General features: G+C 41.6%; 1 protein-coding gene and 1 non-coding gene across 10 annotated transcripts in view; both read right to left on the reverse strand.

Moving 5' to 3' along the window:
• FUT8 (fucosyltransferase 8) overlaps positions 1 to 22,384 on the reverse strand; it is a 543,593-nt gene that overhangs the window by 132,202 nt on the left and 389,007 nt on the right. The gene's annotated exons all lie outside the window — the stretch shown is intronic.
• Positions 15,566 to 15,723, reverse strand: LOC115091389. Its single transcript, XR_003856698.1, has one exon. It is a non-coding gene; the product is annotated as a U1 spliceosomal RNA (small nuclear RNA).

Genomic DNA, 22,384 nt, shown 5'->3' on the forward strand with positions numbered 1-22,384 from the left:
CTCGTTCCCTGAGAGCCAGGAGCTCTTTGCACCGAGTGCACACATACAATCTCTCACTGGCGGGTAAAAAAATCATACATGTGACACTCAATGCAAAAGACAGAAAAGCCCCCCTCTTGCTGCTGGACTGCTGCCTTCATCTTAGTTTTATTGAGTTCCTAGTTAAGTTTAGGATACTAAGGGTGTTGGAATGAGAGTACTTTAAATTTACAGGTGAATTTACTAATTAATCAGCTAGTGTCCTAGAAGGGGATGATTACATTTTCAATAAGGGCTGGTACAATAGTATGATTTAGATAAGACCCAGATTGATTTTTAATGAGAAAGTGTCTCTTGCCTAAAAATCAAGGGTTGAGTGGGTGGGAAAGACAGACATTAGGATTAACTATCTCTAGCTTGCTTATTACCTCAGACACACACAAACTCTAAAGAATATATCCCTCTATTTCATCTTTCACCAAACCTTTATAAGTCCAAAGATTTCCCAAAATTATCCTTACCAATCCTCTTTAACCACCATTAAATTGATCTTCACTTGGTTAATTGAAGGGTTTGAGATTCTGGTCCTCTTCTACTGCAAAGGGTGCAGGGCCTCTGGAAGCTGGGGCTGTGGAATTTCAATCCCTGAATCGCTTGTGGTGACCTCTGGACTCCTCTCCGGGGGGGATGCTGGGAGCAGTATCCAAATGATCCTTCTGGTCCTCTTCTACTGCAAAGGGTGCGGGGCCTCTGGAAGCTGGGGCTGTGGAATTTCAATCCCTGAATCGCTTGTGGTGACCTCTGGACTCCTCTCCCAGGGGATGCTGGGAGCAGTATGCAGATAAGCCTTCTGGTTCTCTTCTCTAGCCTACACATCCCCCTGGCCATACCTTTAAAAACCTCATAGCCTAGAGTGGTCTGGAGCGCTCCCTAGGCGTTGGGCTCTGTGCTATCTGAATCAAAATGGCACTAGCTGGTCACTAACAGGTCAATTTTGAAAACTCCACACGTGCGTCCATGTGCGCGCGGTTCACGGCGGGCGCACATGGATGCACCTCTTTTATAACCTACGCATGCATGTGTGGTTGACCTGCAACTTGTGCGCACAGGGTGGGGGAATTTTGTAATCTATCTGCAGCAACGCAATCGGCCCTTTGCTCAGTTCTTTCCCAGTCCGCTCCAATTAAGGATCGGGAGGGAACGTTCCTTTACCCCTATCTACTCTTCCTTCCTTTTCCCCTCTCCTTTTTTTGTTTTTGTTTTGTAATTTACCTGCTCCTTTGGAGAAGAAGTACGTTACATGTGCCAACACAGGGCCTAATGGCTGCTGTCCCACCAGCCCCCGGCCCTCCCCTCCCTGCCCAGACCACGCCCCCAGCCCGCCCCTTTTGCAGGGCCAGGCACTTCTGCACATAACCCCCACTTTTTTACGCACGTGGCCTTTTTAAAATTGGCCCGTATAGCGGCCAGCTTGAATTATGGCCCTTTAAGAAACTGACACGTATCAAAAAGAACAATAGACAATTTCCACAGTAACACACAGTATCCAAAAAGGAAATGTCACTTGTATTGAATCACCAATTCCCAAAGTTTGAAATAATATTTAACAATTGTGTGTGATTTTACTCTGATTTTACTTGAACCGCATCATCAAGCCTGACGGCGTGTGCTCTGTATTTCAACTCGAGAACCGCCCGGTCTTCTAATCATTTGCGGCAAAGTTAGATCTTTTTTCAAATCTTTTTTCTCTGTCTTTTTCTATTTTTCTTGAATTTTCTATTGGTTTTCTCAATTATGTATTCGTTATACCTTTTATATTAACCTTTAGTCTTATATTCAATAAGCACTGCTGATGTCAAAATGTTTTAAATCAAGCTCAACATACGGCCGAAGTTTTGAATGTGGAATTAGAGCTTAATGTTTTCTTGAGTTGTAGCTAACTTCCAGGAAAATAATGTGGCATGCAATATTTAGGGCAAGCCACAAATTTTATATTCCAAGAAACTGCATGCAAAGCAGTTTATCATCATAAAGACAGTAACTTTAAAATGAGCACATGTGCACCCATTTACGCACTTATGTGGGCGTGTGCCGATATGCCCAAGAATTTTAAATCATCTGCACAAGTGTATGCAAATTATATAAAATACACCTATTTGCATGTATGTGTGCTCCTAATTTTATAGTTAGATGAAGAAAGATTATTTGTGTATTTTCTTTATCATTTATCGGCTTTACATGCGCAAATCACCTCAAATAAGGGATTGTAAATATATCTACATTCACAATTTCCAGTCAGAACCACTCTGTTCCATTAATAACTCTCATAACTCTGGCTGCTCTCCTGCTCCAATCTGTAATAATGCAAGCCACCCCACTAGATTCTCAGCCCTCTGTTCCCCCCCCCCCCTCCCACCTTTCGGTCTTTTCTCCTTCCCTTCCCTCCTGACCCCTTCTCCTCCAAGTCTCAACACCATCTCCGTTCTTTCGTCGCCCGGTACAGATTTAATCACCCCTTGAAGAACTGTTTATTTGAGTGCCTACCAGGTCTCTCTCCAAGTTACTATTATAAATTGCTTGTTGTTTTCACTATAGTAGCACTATGTTAAGCTAATTCTACCTTTTCTTAGTTGTCCTGAATTTATCACCCTGTTTTTTGTAACTTTCTCCTATATCACTGGTTATCCCTTGTTTTGCTGTAAACCGGTACGATAAGATACTTGTCTTGAGTATTGGTATATTAAAAGATTTTAAATAAATAAATAAACAAACAAATCAATCTGCACATTTTATAACATGCATGCAAAAAGAAAATTCCCAGTTTTACCAATTAGTCCACTAGTTTGCCCAGTTTATCTCTGGGTCATCAAAACTCCCATGGTTGTGAAGCCTGCATTCCATCCAGTTTACCCAGATTCCTCACCCTGTCCGTATTTGGCTATAAAGAGTTTTATTCTAACTTATGTCTAGTAAATAGCAGAAGTAAATATGCGCAGGTCCAGCTATATGCGCTATGCAGGTTATAAAATCACAACTTATGCGCGTAAATGTTGGCACTGCCCTAGAACGCCAATGGTCCATCCCTTTTTTTTTTTACACGAGCAAAGTTATTCTCGCACCGGTACTTGCACGCAAATCTGCGAGGTTTATAAAAAAAGAACTAGTGCAATTAAGCACTACTTACTCGAGCATTTGATATTTTATGGACGCCCCCTCTTTTAAAATTCTCCTTTTAGGCAATATTTGGCATAAAATTGTGCAGTATTGAAAATACTTAATGTTATCACTATTGCAAGGAGTTTACCACAAGGTAAGAACCTAACACAGCATCGTCAATACTGTATATCCCTAAGTCTGTACCTGAGGCAGTGGAGGGTGAGGTGACATGCTGCACCACAAAGATCAATGGGAATAAAAGAACTTGAACCTTGGTTTCACTGGCTCTCAGCCCTGGTACTTCAACCGCTAGGCTACTACTTCACTCTAGATTCAAGGAATTTAAGCTCTTATGAACAATAATAAATGATCTAGTGACAGCATATTCTCACAGAGTAAAAGGTTACAATTTTTTGTGAGGAAAAAGAAAAATAGCAATCCAGTATACTTCCTCAAGAACTGCACAAGATTTATAATTTCTGCCTGGGGTTCTCAAAGACTCAGTTGGCTGTGATCAAAGGCTATTTTTAAAAAAAAAAAAGTGTACTCTTGGGCATGTCAGAATTTGATGCTGAAGTGAAAAGAAATAGCAGAACAAAGAATGAGAATAAATCACAAGATGGAACAAAGAGGTACGTTTACGTTACATTTATTTTACATTTTTTAAATGCATAATGGGAAATGAAAGATGAACAAGGTTCCTTATTCAGAAGTTGGGCAAAAACATGAGAAAAAAAATATATACAAGAAGTGGAGGAAAACACCACATGTTTCTAAAATACATCATCATTGGACTTTTCTGACTGATGACCACTCAGTGAGGCATGTGATTGTCACAGTGTTTCAGGCTATGCATTAAAACTTTCACTAAAAGGGGGTAATTTTCAAAGGCACTTAAGAGATCCATATTCATTAGGCAGTTAGTGGAGAAATTATCTGGCTAAAGTTAGCCAGATAACTTGCCCAGTATATTCAGCAGGATTAATGTCTCGCTGAATATACTTGCTTAAAGTTATCCAGCAACATGTAGCCGGATAATTTAAAAACATAAATGGCTAAATTTGAATATACATCATTAACTACACCAACGTATTAGCTTGCACTGTTAAGACTCAGCCTTATTCATAATCATAGGTCATTTAAATGGAAAGTCCCACAGAAGTCCTTTTTTTCAAGAAATATTTTTTTATGCTATTAAAATTCCCACAAAAGTCCTTGTTTTTCAAGAAAAATTTTTGTATGCTATTAAAATTCTAAGATAAAGTACTTAGCTCAATTGTATATATCATTGAATATATTCATGTCGGTCCATCTTCTCCCGACAAAAACTGGTAACCCGAGACACGGGGCCATGTTTCGGACTGCTAGTTCCTTATTCCAGTCCTTTTTCAAGGGTAGTCTTCATAGATATTACAAACAAAAAGCTTACAAATATAGGGACCTCCAGGACAATCTCCTCCCTCCCCCCCACAATATCTTATGAAGGCCCTGTAGGGCCGTTCTCTTTTCACCCCCAAAAACGTTGAAAGCAGAGGCTCCTGGTGCTTTTTTTTTTTCTTCCTATTTTAATGAACAGCCTTGCCCACTCCCTTCCCTCCAATCTTCCTGCTAAGAGGAGAAATGGCCATGGATACCCTTCTTCCTTCGACCCTCTCTATCCCCCCCCCCCCCCCCCCCAGTACCTATTTTTTGCATGCTGGTAGCAAGGGAACATCTGCCCCGCTCCTGGCACTTCCAATGCTGCTCTAAAACAGGCAGCACTGGAAGTGTTAGCTTAAATTAAGCTTACACTTGCAACCTGTAGCCATAAGAGAAGGGGATCTAGAGGTTGCGCAGGAAGATCCCCTTCTCTTACTGCTACAGGCTGCGCTGGAAGCGTAAGCCTGATGTAAGCTAATGCTTCCAGTGCTGCCTGTCTTAGAGCAGCACTGGTGGTGCTGGGAGCGGGGCAGAGGGTCCCTTGCTCCCAGCAAACAAAAAGAAGGTACTAGGGGGATGGGGAGGGTTGGAGGAAGAGGGCCATCCATGGCCATTTCTCTTCTTAGCGGGAGGTGGGAGGGGGCAGGCTGCTCATCAAAAGAGAAAAAAAAAGCAGAGGAAGCATTGGATCCTAAAAGCATTTTTGGGTAATCAATGGGACAGTGTAATACTATGGTACAAATTATATTGCAATGATAGGGAGGATCAACTTGGTGGTGGTGGTGGGGGGCGGCCTTTATGTCCGGGGTGGCATAGAGTCCAACAGGATAAATATCCTGCAAGAGACTAAGGACCTCATTTTCTAAAGTATCACAGGCCTGTGATACTTTAGAAAAATGCAGTAATGAGGGGCAGGGGGCCGAAACGGGGGGGGGGGGGGGGGGGGCGGTCCTGCGCTAGCCGGCAGCGAACGCACCTCCGCGGTGCGATCGCTGTCGGCATGGCGACCAATAACTCCACCATAGAAGGTGTAGTTATTGGGCGCGAAATAGGCAGCGAAAAGGCACTTACCTTTTCGCTGTCCGTGCCGTTGTCTCAGTCGGCCCCGGTGACGCCCCGACTCCTCCCCGATGTAGGTAGCGCAGGCGTGCGCTACCTTCACTAGCTATCGCAGGCTTGCGCTCTTAGCGCAAACCTGCGATAGCCTTGGAAAATAAGGTCCTAAATACACAATAGAATCTTAATGGTAGAAATCCCAATTGTGCTGGAGAAGAGTATAATAATAGGAGTATACTACTGTCCACCTAGCCAAAATAAGACGGATGATGGAATGCTAAGAGAAATTAGGGAAGCTAACCAATTTGACAGTGCAGTAATAATGGGAGATTTAAATTACCAACCAAGCAGAGACGTAAAGCAGGAATGTCTTGCACATCAATCAAATCAACAATCCCAGCGTGCAAGAAACAGGTAACCAAGTCCATCAAGAGACTTATGATAAATATATAAGATATAATATATAAGATGATAAATATATGATAAATATATAAGATATATATAAATATATAAGATATAATATATAAGATGAAATTAACCGTGGGTCCCTCCCGATGCAGCCACCGCGAAACACGGACCGTGTCGGGGGACTTTTTACTTGCATGTTTGAAGAATTATGGAGTTGCCATGAATGATTGTTTAAAAGCACTATTTCAATAAAATAATTTACTATAAGTCTCTTGATGGACTTGGTTACCTGTTTCTTGCACGCTGGGATTGTAGATTTAAATTACCCCAATACTGACTGGGTAAATTTAACATCAGGACATGCTAGAGAGATAAAAGTTCCTGGAGGAAATAAATGACTGCTTCATGGAACAATTAGTCCAGGAACTAAACGAAAGAGGGAACTATTTTAGATCTAATTCTTAGTGGAAGGCAGGATTTGGTAAGAAAGGTTTTGGTGGTGGGGTCACTTGGCCACAGTGAACATAACATAATCAAACTTAAATTAATCACTGGAAGGGGGGGGGGGACAAGTAAATCTACAGCTCTAGCACTAAACTTTCAAAAGAGAAACTGATAAAATGAGGAAAATAGGAAAAACTGAAAGGTTCAGCTACAAAGATTGGGACAGTAACTTTCAAACCAGTGCGCGAGTGCATACTGGCATGCGTACATTGGCCCGCACCCAAGCACATGGCCATTTTATAACATATGCGAGCATATGCCTGCAAGTTCTAAAGTAGCTTGCCGCGTGCACATGTGCACCAAATTTAAGTAGGTGCACTCAAATGCTGCTTCTACTGGGGCATTTTAGTTTTATCAGTTCATACCCAGTTCGCCCAGTTAAGCAATAGGTCCTCCAAACTTCACCTAGTTTAATAGCCTTTACACTTCTCAGTTATTCCTGACCCTTAAAACCCCACAGATCTACCTATTTTTATTTAACAAACATTATCCTTGGCAAAAGTAAAGTTACATGGGAGAGGGCCTTAGAGCACGCCAGTTCACTTAAGTATTTACATGCATATCTCAGGTTCACAGCCCAAAATGCCCATGTCCGGCCTCTTTTTGAAAACTTTCGAGAAGTGCGTGTTGCGCCAAATACGCACAGATCTCGCTGGCTTTTAAAATCCACTCGGCACATGCAAACCTAACTTATTAATGCATCTCCTAATTAATGCACACGCTGAACTTTTAAAATTCACTTTAAAAATGTTCAACAGGCATGGACATTGTTTAAAAATACCATCTTAGAAGCGCAGTCCAGATATATTCCACACATTAAGAAAGGTGGAAGGAAGGACAAATGATTGCCAGCATGGTTAAAAGACGAGGTGAAAGAGGCTATTTTAGCCAAAAGAACATCCTTCAAAGATTGGAAGAAGGATCCATCGAAAGAAAATAGGAAAAAGCATAAGCACTGGCAAGTTAAATGTAAAACATTGATAAGGCAAGAAAAGAAAGAATTTGAAAAGAAGTTGGCTGTAGAGGCAAACACTCATAATAAAATCTTTTAAAAATATATCCAAAGCAGGAAGCCTGTGAGGGAGTCGGTTGGACCATTAGATGAGCGAGGGATTAAAGGGGTACTTGGGGAAGATAAGGCTACTGCAGAAAGACTAAATAAATTCTTTACTTCAGTGTTTACTAATGAGGATGTTGGGGAGATACTCATTCAGGAGATGATTTTCAGGGCTGATGATTCGGATAAACAACCAAATCATGGTGAACCTGGAAGATATAGTATGCTAGATTGCCAAACTGATGAGTAACAAATCATCTGGACCAGATGGCATGCACCCCAGGGTTCTGAAAGAACTAAAAAGTAAAATTTAAGATTACTAGCAATTTTAACCTATCATTAAAATTGTCCATTGTACCTGAAGACTTGAGGGTTGCCAATGTAACACTGATATTTAAAAAGGACTCCAAGTGTGAGCCTGACTTCAGTGCCAGGAAAAATCAAGGAAACTATTTTAAAGATCAAAATCAGATAACATATAGTCATGGTTTAATCAGACACAGCCAGCAAGGATTTACCCAAGGGAAGTCTTGACTCAAAATCTGATAGCTTTTGGAAGGGTTTAATAAACATGTGGATAAAGGTGAACCGGTAGATGTAGTGAATGTATTTGGATTTCCTGAAGGCATTGACTAAGTCCCTCATGAGAGGCTTCTAAGAACACTAAAATGTCATGGGATAGGGAAGCAATAACCTTCTGTGGATTGCAAACTGGTTAAAAGTCAGGAAACAGAGAATAGGATTAAATGGTCATTTTTCTTAGTGGAAAAAGGTAAACAGTGGAGTGCTTCAGGGATCTGTACTTAGACCAGTGCTTATTAATACTGTACACTTATAAATGATCTGGAAAGGAGTACTACAAGTGAGTGATAAAATTTGCAGATGACACAAAATTATTCAGAGTAGTTAAATCAAAAGTTGATTGTGATAAATTGCAGGAGTACTTTGCGAGGCTGGAAAATTGGGGGTCCAAATGGCAGATGAAATTTAATGTGAATAAGTGCAAGGTGATGCATATACGGAAAAATAATCCATGCTGTAGTTACACGATGTTGGGTTCCATATTAGGAGCTAGCACCCAGGAAAGAGTTTTAGACGTCATAGTGGATAATACATTGAATTCATCAGCTCAGTGTGCTGCGGCAGTCAAAAAAGCAAACAGAATGTTAGGAATTATTAGGAAGGGAATGGTGAATAAAATGGAAAATGTCATAACGCCTCTGTATCGCTTCATGGTGAGACAGCACCTTGAATACTGTGTACAATTCTGGTCGCCGCATCTCAAAAAAGATATAGTTGTGATGGAGAAGGTAGAGAGAAGGGCGACCAAAATGATAAAGGGGATGGAACGTCTCCCCTATGAGGAAAGACTAAAGAGGTTAGGGCTTTTCAGTTTGGAGAAGAGATGGCCGAGGGGGGATATGATAGAGGTCTTTAAAATCATGAGAGGTCTAGAACAGGTAAATGTGAATCGGTTATTTACTCTTTTGGATAATAGAAGACTAGGGGGCACTCTGTAAAGTTAGCATGTAGCACATTTAAAACTAATTGGAGAAAATTTTTTTTTTCACTTAACGCACGATTAAACTCAGGAATTTGTTGCCAGAGGATATGGTTGGTGCAGTTAGTGTAGCTGGGTTCAAAAAAGGTTTGGATAAGTTCTTGGAGGAGAAGTCCATTACCTGCTATTAATCAAGCTGAATTAGAAAATAGCCACTGCTATTACTAGCATCAGTAGCATGGGATAAACTTAGTTTTTGGGTACTTGCCAGGTACTTGTAGCCTGGATTGGCCATTGTTGGAAACAGGATGCTTGGCTTGATGGACTCTTGGTCTGACCCAGTATGGCAATTTCTTATGTTATGTCCTCATTTTCTAAAAATAGTGTAATCAGAGATCATCTGAGAGTTCCAATAGCATGGGGCGATGAATGAAAATACCATCTGCTTAGTTCTACTAATCTAATCTACTTTGGATACAGAACATGCAACAGACTTTCGCCTACAGATTTTAAGCATCTTGTCAGGTATATCACTGTGGGCACTTTTAAATTTTGTGAATAAAGGGCTTTTTCACATTTTATGGAAATGTTGTAAAGGGAAAAATGTTAGGACAATTGACTGATTTAGGTAGAAATCCAAGATCACTTTAGGTAGGAAGTTGAATGTATATGAAGACCAACCCATAATGATGAAATATGGTATTAACCAGATAAGAATATATGGTGTAGAGCTTGCCTCAGTGACTGTGGGCTGAAATGATTGCTCTGTCTCAGCAGCGATAATCTGAACTAGACCTAGTTTGGTCACACTGCACTAACAATAGATGTGAGATACCAAAAGCAATGACAATATCACTGAGCACCATCGATTGTTTTGAGCTATTACTATTTCTGCTTTTATTTATATTAAGGTAAGAAAAAGGGGTTCAAATACCATATGTGAAAATGTCTACAGAACTACTCGTAATACTGTCACTATTATAACCATTAGTCCCAAATCCTCAAAAATATTTATGAAATTCTTATTTTTATTTGCTTTGCTTTTGCAGGCATCTAAAATCCACAAATAAAATGAACACCCATTAGAAATGGAACTTATCTGTAAGGAGGGAACTCTCCAAATATTTTAATCCAGGCATAGTTATGTTTCGGCATGAAAAAACTCCCATAATGAAGTGGGTATTCTTCAAGTCAAGGTTGAAGGCTGTGGACTGGACCTCTGGAAAGTGATACAGCTTTGTCTAAGTCTGGGAAGCAGAGCTCACCTTCAGATGGTACAGAATCTCCAGCACATGACTGCTTTCAGAGCCCTATGTTGAAGATACATCAATGATGTGAAACCTCTGCTTGTCACTGGCTTTCTCCAATGCTATGCTTTAGCAAATAGGGCCCTGGTCTCGGCTTCAGCCGGCATGAGACTTTTTTCAATTCCTGGGTCAGTCCCCTCACTAATGGAACCAATGAAGCTGTCAGAACAGTTCTGTGATTCTTATGCCAAGTTGTCAACATGTATTTATTTATTTATTTATTTAAAACTTTCCTATACCGACATTCATTTGCACATCACATCGTTTTACACAGAACGGGTATAAAATAACATTGGAAAAGAAAAGAAAAGTTACATGGAACAGGGAGTTTAAGGAACCTTGGTTGTATAAGGGAGAAAGTAAAGCAAGATCTGGAAGACAATAACAAGGTGTTTATAGTTAAACTTAAGGCATAAATAAACTTGGAGGTTAAAAGAAATAAGGGCGAGAGGAAGGGCATAAGATTACAGGTATTGAACTTCTGGTACACAGTAAAGGTGAGCAAGGAGCCCAACCTTCCGAGCCCAAAACATGTTGTGTGACATTCTAGTACAGATCCACAGTTGAGGCGTTATGGCCTTGTCCCAGACACTTGTAACAAACCTCATGATTACCAGTGATGGATATCTTCAGTTTGAACTTGGAACATAACTTGATTAAAGAAATCTAGCTTTGCAGACAAAGAAAAATAACATTTTTTGAAACATCAAAAACCCTAGCTAGGTAAAACTAAGGGGAATTTCTGGGGAAAAAATGAAGATATATAGATACTTTTTTCATGCAGCAGCACTGCTGAAACAGAAGAATTTATCTAACATCTTTGAAGGACACAAAGCAATCAATGGGAGCTATGGTACTGTGGCAGGATAAGAACTGCATGCATAAGCAGTAAAAGGCCATAAGGCATGTGTGGGCAAACGTTTAGGCCTTAGGGCCACATTGACTGGGGGGTGGGGGGGGGGGGGGGGAGGGGGGTAACACAAAGCTTCAACTGTACAGAAAGGGAGCATGTGCAGCGCTGACTTAACTTCCGATATTGCTTCCTCCTATGGGCAGAGAGAATTGATGTCATTGCTGTAGGCCAAAACATTCATGTTACCATAGGCCAGATGTGGGTAGGGAAACTCATGCTACTGTGTGTCAGAAGGATACCTACAGGTCATAATTTGCCCACCTTTTTAAAGCCTTTCCAGAAAGCTCTGGAAGAATCCAGCTATTCGGCACTAAGCACGATTACGTAACCCCCTCTGTGAACATGCTTCTCTTCAGAGAATGCAGGAAGTCTTCAAACTTAAGACAAAATTGGCTCTTGAAAACTGTACCTTAAATTAAAACATAAGTCAAAACAGATTGTACCATAAGAACAATGTTATAAATAGGGGATTGGTTCCAGCACCAGGGCCGAATGCTCTATTTTCATCAAAATAACCCGGAATTTAGTAATATATAGCACTATAAAATAGACACATTTCAACATACTACTATTCTTTTTTTCTGAAGAAGAAAGTGCCAAGTCATGTCTATGAGATTGTACTGACATTGTTGAAGAGAGGAGGTCCCTGGTACTCTTCATATGGACCTCACTTCAACAGGCCTCAGGTCATCAGCACACCAAAGTGTACCTGCTGGGAGATGCTCAAGAGTTGCAAGTTGGGTAATGGGTATCAATTTAGAAAAGCTGCAACGTCAGTCCTTACAAGTGGGTAACATCATTCAATAGAGGCCAGTTCTGAACTTTAATGTCAAAGATTTTAGAAATTTTCTGTACTTCACTGGGCATATGCAGCACACTATTATGCCATATGTCCACATGGGGCTCCTTCAGTCTATTTCTTAGCTTAAATAAGGAGATACCAACTCCAAGGAGAGCTAAGTGGATTCTGTGAGAACTGACATCGTGCTCTCCTCTGAAAACATGTTACAGATAAACAACTCTGCTTTCTCTGAGGAAAAGCAAAATGGCAGTCCTCAAAGGAGAATACTTTCCTACCAATTCCCTGAATGAAAAAAAGGAGTAGTCAATAGCAGTGCCAAAGGGCACAATAACAACTATTTTGGCAACAGGCATTTTTTCTTTGTACACAGAAGACCCAATATATCGCGAAACTGCTTATAATGCAGTCAAAGGTTGGCTCCCGATTTTTTCAGTGTTAAAATACATATCTTGTTATTTCACGATTTTTTTAAATTGATAATGATAGAATGCATGTGTTTTGATCTTAGCAATAAAATCTTTACTTCCATGAAATCTTTATTTTTAGCATCTCAAAAAATTATACAGTATACAATTATCACTTCTTTTTTATCTATTACAGTAAAATCTGAATTTGATATAATGCGGGCTCACTTATAATGTGGACCAAATTTTTGGGCTCCATCGCCCGTATCGGGTCAACAGCATATATTTTTGTTGTAAAGGGGCAATCTGGAGCAAAAACAATAGGCCCTATGAGACAATGAAGTTGGGTTCCACACTACGATGAGAATCTACAGGACAGACTGAGAAACCTAGGTTTACATTGAGTCCCTGTTCAAACAATAGTGAAATACGCATGTTTGGCAAAAAATGCATGTCTCAAATTTATCAATTTATTTATTTGTTTAAGATCTTATATTCCGCAACATCCAGACAACTGTTCGGTGCAGATTACAAAAAAACAGTCACAAAATACAAAAATTAACATTTAAGACATTGCAGATCTCTTCCATGGACAGCAATCTTAAGTGGGCTACTGATGCTCCCATGGCTTTAACATGACACACCAGATTCAGGCCCATCTGAGCATAACAGAAGGAGATGCTCTCTGCTAGCCAATCGGATAAAGCTAGTTTGGTAAGAGCAATTCCCAGTTTGTTGGTGTCAAAATAAACAAAACATGGGGTGAACTCTCTATGGGCTTAAGTCCGCTCCAGGCAGATGACTAAGAATATTTTGCAGTCCAAACTTTGCAGTGCTTGTCCACCTTCGTGGACACATGGCAGAAACTCAGAATAGGTAAGCATAAATAGCCTATCATTGGAAAACTTAGTATAAGGTGGATAATTTACTACAGCTTGGAGCTCATTGACCCGAGTGTCAAAGTCACCGCCACTAAAAATATGACATTGCAGGTCAGGTACTTCTTCAGGTCACAGGAGAGCAGCAGCTCAAAGGGAGCTTTCATCAGCTGGATCAGAACTACAGTGAGGTCCCAAGACACAGCAGGAGACCTAATGGGAGGTTTCAAATGAAGCAGGCCTCACATGAATCAGAAAACCAAAGCAAATACAGAGATGGGTCTGTCTTCTACATGCTGAGTGATAAGCGCCAATTGCACTGAAATGTACTCTTACTGAGTTGGCCTTCAGAGAAAATTAGAACCAATGTAGAAGGTAATCAAACAATTTTTGTGTGGAGCAGTCGAAAATGTCTAAGGCCTTTTGCTCATACTACTAGGCAAATCTCCTCCATTTTAGACCACAGGACTTCCTTGTGGACATTTTTCTTGAAGCTAACAGAACACATCCTCAGAAAGATCCAGGGGTTGCAGAGTTATCCTCTTAACATCCAACCTGTTCGAGCCAGGGGCCTGAGTTTGGGATGGTGCAACAGCCCTCAATCTTGACTGATGAAAGCTGGGGAATTCCACAAGTTTGATTGGAACCCTGATAGATATATTCCTCAAGAATGGGAACCAAACCTGACTCAACCAAAGGATGGTTATGAGAATCATGGTTCCCATTTTCTCTTAGCTTCAAGAAAGTGTTTGCGAAGAGCGGAATTGGAGGATATATGTACGACCGCTCCAATCAAAGGCAAAAGTGTTTGATGCTCATTTGTCTTGCGTCCCTTTCCTGGAACAGAAGAGCAAAACCTTCTGTTTTGGGGAGACACAAACAGATCTACCACAGGTGTGAATGACACATAGAATATCTCGTTTGCTGCTCCCTGTTTTAGGGATCATTCAAGGGTTCCTGAACCAATTGAATCTGTTCGCAATTCAATCTCCTCACCTGCCAGATATGTGGTTCTGAGGACGATATCTTCAGGGATGGCCCAGACCCATATCTGGACAGTCTCCTGACACAGGAGGTATGATTCTGTACCTCCCTGGCTGCTGATATAAATCATCACTACTTGATTGTCTGTCTGGACCGGGATTATTTTGTTGACCCTCCTTACATAGACTCTCTACCCTATGTTGGATGTATCTATAGCCAGGAGTTTGGACAGGAACAATTTGAAAGGCTATGCCTCTGGTCAGATTGGAATGCATATGCTACCAGGGTATGGAGTCCTTGAGCTACTTACCTGGCTAAGTAAGATAGCTGGATAAGGAAAAGAAAAGTGCTACTTAGCCGGATAAGTACGAAAGCCAGATAAATAGCATTTTAAGACTTTTCTTGTTATCTTACTCAGCTGGATAAGTGGCACGCATCTGCTATGTGTGTGTATTTGTGCTTTTAATTTTAAACATTTACGCATGGAGATTTGGCACGTGTATTTTCCCTAACGTGTGTCGGCTTTTACACTCCCAAGTCCACAAATTTTAAAACATGCGCATGTGAAAATTGCTAATTTTATGACTTCGGCACCAATTTGCCCAGTCCATTTCTAGGTCATCGATGCCCCCCTGGTTCTTCAGCCTGAATTCCTTCCCTTTTACTCACACCCCTCACCAAGTCACTATGTGGCAATAAACACTTTTATTCTCACTTATGCCTGATAATTAGCAGGTGTAAATATATGCAAGTAACAGACTTACAAGTGTCCCTTTGGTTCTAAAATAGCAACATATACGTGTTAATGTTGGCCTCACCCAGAAACACCCTTGGACCATCCCTTTTTACATGTGTTACTTTTCTCAAGCACGCACATATGGACGCATATGTGAACCCTTTATAAAATACACAATACATATGCATATGTGGCCCTTTTTGTGCAAATACCTCTTTTAAAATTCACATTTAAGTGTGAATGATGATAAAGAACAGCTAGCACTAGTCCAACTAGTCTGCTCAGTTGAGATTCCCCTCCTCTCATGTTTGACCTTATCTTTCACCCTTTTTCCTACCAAACATGACCAAAAACTGATAGAGAGCTCGCATCCTCCACTTATACTAGTAGGCCATTTCAGGTCTTGTTGTGTTTCTCTTTAATTCTTACAAGACTAAAACAATGCAATTTCCAGGCCCCTCCTCTGTATGAACACATTCCTCACTATCATAAATTATGTACTTGAGTTTCCCTTATGTGAATAGAATGCAGGAGTTAGCATGGCCAAAGTGCAATGGCTAAGTCTCACTCTGGGAGTGCCACCTTCAGTATCATGGATAACCTCCCTTACCAGGATTAAGCTGCACAAAAATATTATATTTTAGTATTATCATAAATGAAATAGACTGTTGACATCAAATGCAAATATTTTCCGCAGATGGACAGCTAAGTAGAACCTTAAAGTGAAAAAGATAACAAAAACAATGCTAGTGAAGGGATTCCCTCTCCACGTGTTCCACAGGATACATTTGAGATATATTTTCACAAACTACAATCACTTCTGATGCTCATGGCTCAGTAATAATAATATTGAAAAAAAAACCCTTAATGGGCTTTTCACACACATTGTATTGGAAATGAGGTCTGATTTTATTTCTTGTGATCATAGAGATCACAACAAATCTATATTAAAGAAGTTAATGAGGCAGAATGAGGCTACGCAGGCCTTTAATTAAAGTGAAGTTTCTTTATAGTGTCAATAGCCATAAAATTGAATGTTACTATAAATAGTTATTTGTGGTAGAAAGACAGGAAATTATGGAGTTATAATATCAATTCATTAGTTTTATTTAACTAAATGTTCTGAAAGTGCAATATATAAATGGAACATTTTCCCAATGGAAGCAGTGAATCTAGTAATAAATTCATGAAAGACTGTGTTAAGCACAGAGCATCGTTAGTGGTGGGGATGCAAGAAGAAACATGGTCTGTTATCAGTCATCTCACTGTCACCACTAATGTAAGTTGTCACATCTATTCCACCACTATTGTGGGTCCCCAAGTTGTTCATAGTTACTCTGGCTCCAAACTTTATAGGTTTGCTATTTTTAAATGAGTTTTGTCTTCAACTAGTCAGATTATTCATTTTCATTTACTATAATTTTCAAACCACAGACAGATTACAAAATGTTTTTATCCAATTGCTAAGAGGTGTTTCTTATTTACAGAAAAGAAAGTTTGCTTACTGTGAATGGTGTTCTCCATAGACAGCAGGATCAATTTCCCATGACTTGTGGATAACGTCATCTGGTGGCCCCGAACAAACTTGTCTCAGCTAATTTTTGCTCTACTGAGCATGTGAGGGAATTCTTGATCAGGCGTTGCCTCATGAGGCCCGACAGTCGATTTTAGAGCTAATTCTAGCAAGGAAGTTAATCTCTAGGGAGGAAGGCGGATATTTAGCATGGCTAATTCATCCTGCTATCAATGGAGAACACCATTCATGGTAAGAATACTTGCTTTAGCTGTTGACAAGAAGGACTGAATTAACCATGACATGAGGGAAGTCTCAAGTTGAGGGTTGGAATGGAACATTTGAGTAAGCAACAAGATCTGAAGAGTAGACTACTGGGTGAACAGGATGTGCAAAACTGCTTGTCTGAATTTACTGTCACTCTGAAAGATTGTCCAGACAGCAATGGCTCAGAAGGGTGTATTCTAACGATCATGCTGCAGCTTTGCAGATGTCTTCCGGTGGTATGGCTGGAAGATAAGTCAATGATGCATCCATGGCTCTAACTTGATAAGCCTTGATAGTGTCTGTAATTTTTAGTCCAGCTAGTGTATAGTGTGTATGATACAGTCTGCTAGCCAGCTGGGCAATGTAAGTTTGGCTACTGCCATACCCAGTCTGTTAGAATCATAAGAGATGAACAGTTGCAAAGCTTGATGACATAGCTGAGTTCTTCATTTGTAATAAGCGAATGCTCTTTTATAGACTAAAGCAGTGGTTCTCAATCAGTGTGTTGTGGCACACCAGTGTGTCACCACAATTCCTGGTCCCTGCTGGCCCAGCTGCTCCCCCTGCCCCTGTGAAATAGGAACTCATCCTCCACCCAGGCTTAAAATGCTGATAGCCTGGGAGGAACGCAGCAGAAGAGCTGGAGTCAGCGGCACTGGCATGGTCTTTCTTCCCGCCCCCTGCTGCCCAGAAGAGGAAATGGTATGCAGCGGCTGCACGCATGGGAAGAAGAGGCCATGCTAGTTCGGGCAGCATCGACCCGAAGAAGAGAGGTGCGGCTCGGAGCAAAAGAGGAGCAATGACAACCCCCACGGCTGATGGGACTCCTTTCTCAAGGCCGCGAGGGCTAGAAGTGAAGGAGGCTGCTGCTACCGCAAGGGTTGGAAGTGAAGGAGGCTGCTGCTGCTGCTGCTAGTGGGGGGAGAGAGAGAGAGAGTGAGCAAGCATATGTATTTGAGATCCTGTGTGTGTGCGTATGTGTGAGAGAGAAATCTATGTAAGTGAGTGACTGAGAGCCTGTATGTGTATGTGATTGAAAACCTGTTTGTGTGAAAGAGAATGTGTGTGTGTTTGAGATCCTTTGTGTGTGAGAGACATAGCATGAATAAGTGTATGATTGAGAACTATATATGTGAAACAGATCATGTGTATGTATGATTAAGAGCCTGTGTGTATAAGTAAGAGAGAGCATGTGTGTCTGTGTGTGATGGAGAGCCAGTGTACGTGAGAGAGCATGTAAGTATGTGATTGAGAGCCTGTGTGTAAGTGAAAGAGAGAGAACATGTGTGTGAATGAGTCTATGTATGAGAGAAAGAGATAGCATGTATTTAAGTGTGCGACTGAAAGCCTGTGTGTGAGTAAGTGTGAAAAGACAGACAGCAATGTGTGTAAATGTGTGATTAAGAGCCTATGTAAGTGAGAGAGAGCATGTGTATATGTGTGTGATTGAAAGCCAGTGAGAGAGAGAGACTTATGTGACAGAGAGAGGAGAAAGTTGCAAGCAATACATCTCTCCTCCTGCTAATTCAAAACAATCGCAGGGCACCTGGATATCAAATGCTCCCAGCTATGCAGAACAAAGCATTTTTTTTACCCTTATTTTTCATTATTGGGTCTTTGTGTCTGCTATTTAGAAATATATTATTGGTATCTAGAAATTTTTTATATGAGTTTCTAATTTTGGATATTCCTTTTATCAGCTGTTTTAAAATAATCTGTTCTTTTTGTTGGTATGGTTTTACTACTATTAATTTTATATTTCTTGATTTGTTTTAAGAAGACTGGTGATGTTTCTCTTTTTCCTTTCTTACACTGCATACAGTCTTGCTGGCTTGTTGCAGCCAAAAACTGAACTGGAAACCGCATGTTTCTAATTATGCTTTATGGTCTCTTTATTCTTTGCTAGGAGAGGGTCTGCACATGTGACTGAGGTGAGGTATTCTGCTGAAGTGCAGTTTCTGTGTAGAGCTCTATAGCAGCCTGGCTTGTTCCGTTTTCCTAATAGGAGGTATATTGATGTCTTAAGTCTTGTGTAATATTTTCACTGTTGCCTTTTCTTAGGTAAAGTGGTTACTGTGAATGCTGGAAATTGGTGCTGTTTTGGTATGGAATGTTTACTATTTATGCAATTTCTGTTCAGACAGAGTACTTATCTTATGATACTGGGCCTTTATTTTTAATTTCCGCCGTAAAATGTAAAGAGCAGCGTGTCACACATGAGCGAAGTCTGTCAGGTGTGTCATGATGGAAAAAAGAATGAGAACCACTGGTCTAAGGTATGAAGGTATTTCTAGTCTTCGTGAGCATGTGGTCTTGGGAAGACCTGGTGCACGTGGCCTCAGGAAGTCCTAATGGAAGGAAGATAATCAATGGGATAGTGCAATACCAGGGAATAAATTATATTGCAGTAATAGGGTGGGATCAACTTGAGGGGCGAGTGGTCCTCTATGTTAGGGGCAGCATAGAGTCTATCAGAATAAAAATCCTGCAGGAGACTAAATGCACTGTAGAATCTTTATGGATGAAATTCCACGTGTGATGGGGAAGAGTACTGCAGTTGGAATATACTACCATCAGTCCGGCCAAAATGAGCAAATGGAAGATGAAATGTTAACAGAAATTAAGGAAGCCAACAGTTATAATGGAAGATTTCAATTACCCCAATATAGACTGGGTAAATGTCACATCAGGACATGCTAGGGAGGTATAGTTTCTAGATGAAATAAATGACTGCTTCATGGAGCAGCTGGTCTAGGAACCAACAAAAGGGGGAGTGCAAAGGACTGTACTCTCCTTAAAAGTTCAGGACTAGGCATTTAGCCTGGTCCGCTATAAGAGAGACACAAGAGAATCCTGGTTGCAAGGCATTTCCCGTGAGGAAAGGGATAAGACACCAGGGCCCAGAGGGAAAGGGAGGCCACAAACCAGATGAGATGGAAATAGGAGTTTGTTAGAACTGCATAACTGTGATTTTTTGTTGCCCTCCCTGCTGAAGGTAAGCATGTTTTCTTTTCTGTTTTGTTATTACTATTCTATTTCTATTTCTTGTTATATACTGCCTTTCTAGTTAAAATCGCTAAGGTAGATTTTAAAAAATATGCACGCACGTCCATGTGCGCGCGGTTCCTGGTGTGCGCATGTTATAAAATACCAGTCTAGCGCACTATGGGGTAGATTTTCAAACTATGCGAATAGGCCTACTTTTGCTGGCGCATCAGGCGCAAGCAAAAGTACGCTGGATTTTAGTAGATACGCGCGGAGCCGCGCGTATCCACTAAAATCCTGGATCGGCGCGCGCAAGGCTATCAATTCTGTATAGCCGGCGCGCGCCGAGCCGCGCAGCCTACCCCCGTTCCCTCCAAGGCCGCTCCGAAATCGGAGCGGCCTCGGAGGGAACTTCCTTTTGCCCTCCCCTCACCTTCCCCTCCCTTCCCCTACCTAACCCACCCACCCGGCCCTGTCTAAGCCCCCCCTTACCTTTGTCGGGGGATTTACGCCTCCCGGAGGGAGGCGTAAATCCCCGCGCATCAGCGGGCCTCCTGCTCGCCGGGACGCGACCTGGGGGCGGGTCCGGAGGGCGCGGCCACGCCCCCGGGCCGCCCCGGGCCGTAACCACGCCCCCGGGCCGCCCCGGGCTGTAACCACGCCTCCGGGCCCGCCCCCGAAACGCTCCTGGCACGCCCCCTAAACGTCGCGCGTTCGGGCCCGCCCCCCGACACGCCCCCCTCGGAGAACCCCGGGACTTACGCGAGTCCCGGGGCTCTGCGCGCGCCAGTAGGCCTATGTAAAATAGGCTTACCGGCGCGCAGGGCCCTGCTCGCCTAAATCCGCCCGGTTTTGGGTGGATTTAGGCGAGCAGGGCTCTGAAAATCCGCCCCTATGCGCTCTGGATTTTCATGTCCATGTGCGAATGTGCAGGTGGGTGGCCTTTTAGAAAAATAATAACACATACTGAATAATTCTGACAAACAAGAACAAACCTGCCACTTATGAGATGTCATACTGCTGAAAGCCTCAGAAAAATAAAAGGCTTTTAACTGTCTCCTGAAGGTAGAATAATAGGAGATTGAGCAGATTTCACTGGGCAAGTTGTTCCAAAGGACCAGGCCTGCAACGTAAAAAACATGAGGGAGGTAATTGCCAGGCTTAAAGTCAATAGCTTGGGGCTCAGCTAGCCGAGGTGTATGCTTTTTGAAAAAGGAATGTTTTGAAGGCTTTCTTAAAAAAATTTTGATCAGAGATTAATCTCATTTCCAGTAGAAGGGAGTTCCATAACATGGATCCAGCTGTAGAAAAACCTCGCTCCCAGGTGTCATCGAGACAAACAAGCCTTGGAGATGCAATTTACAAAAGTCCTTGGTTTGAGGTTCGCAGAGTCCGTGATGGAGTATATAAATGTCACTATAGCTGATATCCATGGAGAAGAAATGTTAGGATATAGGGATCTAACCAGCAACGTAGATCCTATTTCATTTGCTGTGAAAGTTTTGCTTTGGTTTGAATAGCTGCTGCCATGTGGCCCAGAATGAATATAACTTGTATGGACATTGATTGATCCACAGTTGTTTGTACACATGGGATCTGAGAGTTTTTGCCCAATCTTATGGGAGGAAAACTCTCTCCTGTAGAGAATTTATCCACACACCAATGAATTACATTTTCTGGGAGGGAATCAGAGCTGATTTCTTGAAATTCAATAGGAATCCTAGAACTATAGCAGATGTACTAAGTTTTGCAGAGAGTTTAGCATACCTTCCACAGAGTTTGCCATCACAAGCCATTCATCTAAGTGAGGGAAGTCTCAGATGCTCTGTCGCCACAGATACACTGTTACAATGGCCAGGTACTTAGTAAACATTCTCGGTGCAGCTAAGATGCTAAGGGGAACACTCTGTACTGACAGTAGGAAGAGTCCACCATAAAAGTTAGGTAATACCAGTGGGAAACATGGATGGGTAAATGAGTTTAATCATTCTTTATAGTCAAGGCACATATTCACTCCTCCTTCTGGATGAAGGATAGAATTGTGTGGAGGGAATTCATTTTGAATTTATCCTGTAGCATATGCTTGTTCAGGCTTCTTAAATCCAGATTAGATCTCGGTCCCTCAGATTTCTTGGAGATAAGGAAGTATCAGGAGTAGAGCTACCTTCCCATCACTCTGGCCAGAACAGGTCCCATCGCCCATTGTTCAAGTACCATCTCCCCTTCCAGGCAGAGTTGCGTCAAGTGAGACAGATCCAGATTGAAGGTTGAGCGAAGGAGGAAGTGTGGGAAGCCAGGAAAAATGAAAGAGGTATCCAGACTCCACAATTTTGAGAACCCAATGATCTTTGATGATCTTACCCATTCTTCCAGGTAGTGTTAGGCTCCAACCCCCAATGGGAAGGAATGTTGCTGGGTTTGAAAGGTGGCCAAAATCTTGGTCAAGACTATGACTGGACTTGTTTTATTTTGGTTGCTGGCACTCATGCTGTCGACCGTGAGTCAAAAATAGTTG

This window comes from Rhinatrema bivittatum, chromosome 4, assembly GCF_901001135.1.
Source record: "Rhinatrema bivittatum chromosome 4, aRhiBiv1.1, whole genome shotgun sequence".
NCBI lineage: Eukaryota > Metazoa > Chordata > Amphibia > Gymnophiona > Rhinatrematidae > Rhinatrema > Rhinatrema bivittatum.